General features: G+C 59.9%; 1 long non-coding RNA gene across 1 annotated transcript; it reads right to left on the reverse strand.

Annotated features, from left to right (window-relative positions):
• Window positions 1-481: 481 nt before the first annotated feature.
• On the reverse strand, window positions 482-4,445 carry LOC117867557. The gene is made up of 2 exons (XR_004643439.1): window positions 3,777-4,445; window positions 482-865 (listed from the first exon to the last, which is right to left on the reverse strand). It is a non-coding gene; the product is annotated as an uncharacterized LOC117867557 (long non-coding RNA).
• Between the last annotated feature and the right edge of the window lie 1,207 nt (window positions 4,446-5,652).

Consider the following 5,652-nt stretch of genomic DNA (forward strand, 5'->3'; position numbering starts at 1 on the left):
CCAGACCTGGGAAAAACATCTGCATGCTCTTCTCCGCCGGGGAGGTGGGAATTCATTCCTTGGCTTCTTCACATTGTTCCTTCTGAGATACTATGGGGATGGGCACTAGAGAGAGGTGGGGAAATCCCTCTCCGTATTGAGTCACTCCTGGGCTTCCTATGCACTCCTCCAACAAAAGGACACCATCTGGCACTTGGTGGGACTCATCCCTCTCTTTAGATGGAGGACAGAAATTCCATCGCTGGCGTGCTTGCTGACTCAGAGCGTGGCTAGTGGGGTATGTACAGGTGATAGGATGTATAAACCCATCACTGGTTAACCATGGGTTAACTGGAGTCTGGGCCTAATGAGGACAGTGGGTGGCACCTGGAGGGTGAAAGGCATAATTGTTGATTGTGACACAGAGACCTCTTGGCAAAGGGTCTGCAGTTCTTCGCAAAGAACTCTCACCTCAGACCTGACAAATTCACGACACCAAATATGTCTTGCAGGGTATTTATCCATAAGGGGTATCATGTAAGGTATCTACAGACAGGGTATAACTTATCAAGACTCATAATCATTGTGAGTTGTATGTACGGGTAATGTATTAAGGCATAATGTAACTATAGTGACAGTCTGCTTTGTGGTCTTAGAGTAAAAGTCAGTCACCAGGGGAGAAGATGTCTCGGTGATGGCCCGTTCCAACAGGAGGGAGTTGTCACCCCTCCTGGGTTAGCAGGTGATGTAAGGCAAGGCTCAGTTGTCCAGCCTTGCTCCATTCCAAGACTATCCATGGAAATCCATCAGAGATAATTGCAAAACACTGAAATCACTTGGAGGTAAAAAAGGAAACGTAGAACAGACAGGCAGGGAATCCCCCGGTCTATGAACAGAGACAAAAGATTATTTCAGTATACCACCGCGTGGGGAGAGGCCCTCTGTGTCCCATCACTGAGAAAACATCTTGGGGAGCAGGGATGTTTTTCATAAAAGTTTGGATCCTGGTTCCTGTGAAGCCAGCCAGCTCTGCAACAGACTGAACTTGGTGGGTGCGGTGGGGGGCAGAACCTGCTTTGGTAGATAGGAACAATAACTATTCATGCGTAGGCCCTAGTTCATGTTTTGTGATTTTGTTTTGTGTTGTAACCATTTGTTTCCACCCTCTCTCTTATTCCTAGTGGAATCTCTGTTCTTTCTTAAATTTACCTTCTTTAGTTCCCTTCCAAGTGCCGTGGGTATTACAGGAGCAGCGGTTTAGGGTACACCGGGGCACACTGCTCCTGAGGGGCAGGAGCGCTGGGATTTCTGTGAGAGCCAGTGTCAGGGGCTGGATAGCACAGGGGAACTCGGGGACTGGGGTGCATCTCTTGTTAACCTGCAAGGCAAAGCCCTGGCTGGCCCAGCCCAGAGGAGAGGGTTTGAGTGGCTGAAAGGCTGGGGGTGGTAGCGAGCTGACACCCAGCCCCTGACAAGAATCCCTAGAAGCCCGGGGTAACAAGGTGACTCGCAGGCCTGGGCACCCCGAGAACAGTGATCAAACCCAGCTGGGGAGGAGCTGGGTCTGAATAGCAGAAGGAGAGCAGGACAGTGGGAGAAGGCCAGGGAGGGGGCCCAAGTGAGAGGGAGCTGGACGTTTCCTCTCTTGGGCTAAAAGCTGAGAGGCGCCTGGGAGGCCTGAAGCCAGAACCAGAAGGGTCTGAGCTGGGAGGGAGGCTGGTAAATGAATCCAGGGCCAGAGGTGGGTTATCCTGAGCCGGGAGGGGGCTGGAGGCAGTGGAGCCCAAGAGGCAGTGACAATAAAGCCCAAGGGGCACTTGGACTGAAGTTTGGGGGACAACGGAGAGGAGCTGCAGGGAGGGACCAGCTCCTGCAGCAGCCCCGTGGAGGGGAGATGCTGGGAGAAGCCCTGAGGGGCAGTGCTCTGAAATAAGAGCAAGGAAGAACTTTGCAGCCATGAGCTGAGCGCCAGTAGGAAGCCTGCGGGAGGACGGCACCTGGGAAGCTGTGGGTGACAGGGACGCCCCTAGAGGGAGGGGAACCCTGCGTATGGACAGTCGAAAGGGGAAGGCAGGGCTGAGCCTGGAACTGGTGGATACATGCACGGCATGGCCTCCGCTGCCGCTGTCCATGCTATGCCGCTGTTTATACCCACGCTAGCTCAGTGTCCGCCCGGCACCAGCCCGCAGTGCAGCCATCGTGGGCTGGCACAAACCAAGAGGTGGACCCCGCAGGGCTGAAGCAGCCATCAGCAGGGGCACTAGGTGAGGAAGGAACTGGTCTGCCGTGCCCAGCCACGAGGGGGTGCTGCAGAATTGGAGGCCAGCCTGCCACACCTTGACAGTTAGGTGACTGGCTCCGAGGGTGACCAGATAGCAAGTGTGAGAGATTGGGATGGGGTGTGTGTGTGTTTGGGGGTGAGGGAACAGGGCCCTGTATAAGACAAAGCCCCTACTATGGGGATGGTCCTGATAATACTGTATCGGGATGTCTGGTCCCCCTCCTGGCTCCAGTCCCAGCCTGGCGTGGGAGTGGCGGGGGCCTGTCACCATCTGATGTTTGCTTGGGGGCCTGCATGCAATGAATTGTGGGAAGGGGGGTTATAGGCTTTCTCAGCTGGCAGGTGTCCTCACCACAGGAACTGGCTCTCCCCGGCCTCCTCCCTGGCGGCCAAGAACTGACCGAGCCCCGGAGAGTGAATCCCCCTCGGCCCTAGCGGAGCCCTGTGGGGCAGGGAGATGGCGCTGCCTCAGCCCCACGCTGTACCTGCAGGGTCCCCTCCAAGGCCCCACAGAGTCGTGGAGATGGCGTGGGGTGGTGGTGGTGTCCCTGTCACTGTGGGACCTTTTCCCAGTCCCTTGTCTGCTCACATCCGGGCAGCGTTCCTCTGGACGGGGTTCGCTGGCTCCCTGGACTCCTGCCGGAACTTAGGGTTGCCAGGCGTCCGGTTTTCCAGTGGAACGCCCAGTCGAAAAGGGACCCTGGCGGGTCTGGTCAGCGGCGCAATGGGGGCCCATGGCTAAGGCAGGCTCCATGCCTGCCCCAGCTCCGCGCGGATCCCAGAAGCATCCGCCGGGTCCTTGCGGCTCCTAGGTGCATGGGTGGCCAGGGAGGCTCCCTGTGCTGCTCGCGCCCCGAGGGCTGGCTCCACAGCTCCCATTGTCTGGGAACTGCAACCAATGGGAGCTGCGGGGGCGGCACCTGCAGGCGCAAGGGCAGTGCACGGAGCCTCCCTGGCCGCTCATGCACCTAGGAGCCGCAAGGACCTAGCGGATGATTCCTGGGAGCCACGGTAAGTACCGCCGGGACCCCGCACCCACCCCCTGCCCCAGCCCAGAGCCCCCTCCTGCACCCCAAACCCCTTATCCCTGAGCCTGCACCCCCATCCAGAGCCCTCACCCCCCCCCCCGCACCCCCAACCCCCTGCCCCAGCCTGGTGAAAGTGAGTGAGGGTGGGGGACAGCGAGCAAAATAGTGAGGGGGATGGAGCAAGCAGGGGCGGGGCCTCGTGGAAGGGGCGGGGCAGGGGTGTTCGGTTTTGTGTGATTAGAAAATTGGCAACCCTAGCGGAACCATGGGCGCTGTCGGGGCTCTCTGCTCAGGGTCCCTATCCGGTTCCCTTGCCTTGGACCCATGACCTCATACCCATCCCGGTTCTTTCATTTGTTGCCCTCCACACCTTGCTCTGTGGCCGCTCCCTCATCTCAGGGGGCTGGCTGGGCCCTTCCTCTGATGGGCTCACCCCCACCTTTCCCAGCATTCACACCGGCCAGTGCTACAAGCACATGGAAACTCACAGCAGCAGCAGCAGCAGCGAAAATAGGCTGTATGGTCCAGGTCCTCAAAGGGACGTGGGCACCGAGCTCCCACTGGGCCCGGATCCGTCCAGGGCCCGAGCCAGCTCCCGGCAGAGGCCCCCCACTGGTGGCCCATCTCCTGCTGGAATCCCTGGGGCGGACAGTGCAGTGGGATGTGTCAAGCCCGGGGAAACATGCCCGCTGGCTTCGAAGAGAATGGGTGGGCCCGACGGGCTCCGGGAACGTCCCCGTGGGCCCATCCCCTGGCAGGAAACAGCTGCCCACCCCTCTAACCAGAGCTCGTTCACACCTTGTGCTGCCGGCCCCCCCCGCTCGGGAAGCTGAGCCGGTCCCTGCCCTCCCTGGCTGCAGAGAGGGACTGTGTGCTGGCCACGCTGGAATGGCATCCAAACGCAGCCCTTCCGGGCACGAGTGCCCAGCCGGGTGACACACAGTCAGCCAGGCCAGCAGAGGAAATGCCAGTGAGCTTAACCTCGGCTGCTGGCGTAAAAATAGCCACAGCTTCAGGTTATAATTAGCGTGGCTGTTAATTCCCCCTCTCGCCGGGGATTGTGCTAATTGTGCTGCCGTCGCAGTGCCTGGCGCAGGAGCGAAACGCTTTGTTCTTTTTGGCCTTCCCGTTTGCTCTGCCCGCCGTCCTGGGGTTGAGGATGGGTCAGCGGAGCGCCCCTCCCCCGCTCGCCCCTGCCCTCCCCTCGAATCTCAGCAGGGTCTGGCAGCTCCCCGCACCCCCCCCTTCAGCCTTCGCCATGGCACCAGGCCAGCTTCCCTCGCGCTGAGTGTGCCCGGTGCCAAGCCGCGTCCCAGGCTGAGGCATGTGCCCTCCTTGGCCTGGAGCCCCACTGAAATCCAGGGGGCTGTGGAGCCCCGCCGTGGTCCTACTGCCCTTGGTACATCTGCAAAGCAATGGATGGACCTGGGTAGCCTGCTCAGTGCAAATTCACTCGGTCTGGCCCCTCCCCTGCAGTGTGTGTGTGTGTGTGTGTGTGTGTGTGTACGTGTCGGGGGATGGGCTGAGTGGGCAGACCCCACAAATACACAAACACGTCCTCATCCCTAATGCCCTCAGCAAAGCCATGGGAGGCACCTGCCTCAGTGAGACCCCTACAAAGGAGGCTTAATGGGCAGAAGAATAGAGAGGGTATGGCTGGTCCCTGGACACAGGCTGGCGAGGGCCCAAAACCTTCCCTGGCACAGCTGGCTGGGGGGGCGGGTGAGCTGGGTGCCCGGTGTCCCGGTGCCACTGGCTCGGTGGGGTTGTGTGAGCTGGGTGCCCGATGTCCCGGTGTGACTGGCTGGGGGGTGAGCTGGGTGCCGGCTGTGAGGGGGGGGTTGTGTGTGAGCTGTAGCAGTCATGGCAGGAAAGGCAGTGCTATCCCTGGCATGAGTCATCCCATCACCCGCTGAGATGAAACTGAAGGAAATGGGATATTTTATGGGTCCCTTGGCACAAGCCACATCCTTTGCCCTGCCTGCCTCTCCCCTCAGCTCCTGCCTCAGCTAAGGGGCCACAGTTAAACTAGTAGGGAATTCCCCCAAGTGCCAACCGCCCATCCCTCCGCATGGCCCAAGGGACCCTGCTGTGCCCAGGCCATGGCCCCTCTGTGTAGCCAGGACGGGCCGCTTGGGAATGATACCACCAGGTGCTTGTGGGGGGGGGATCTGGGCGTGAAAAGCGAGAGGCAAAAAGGGCCCAGTCCCTGCCTGGGCCACACAGGGGGACGGGGCAGCCGGCCCCCCAAGCAGGACTCCTGGCTCAGGGTTTGCTCTGCAGGCCGAGCGTCAGGTTCACAGCCCAGTCGTGCTGCTCTGACCTTTCACAGCTCAGGGGAACTCCCCTCCTGGGGGGTACTGA

Source organism: Trachemys scripta, chromosome 18, assembly GCF_013100865.1.
Source record: "Trachemys scripta elegans isolate TJP31775 chromosome 18, CAS_Tse_1.0, whole genome shotgun sequence".
NCBI lineage: Eukaryota > Metazoa > Chordata > Testudines > Emydidae > Trachemys > Trachemys scripta.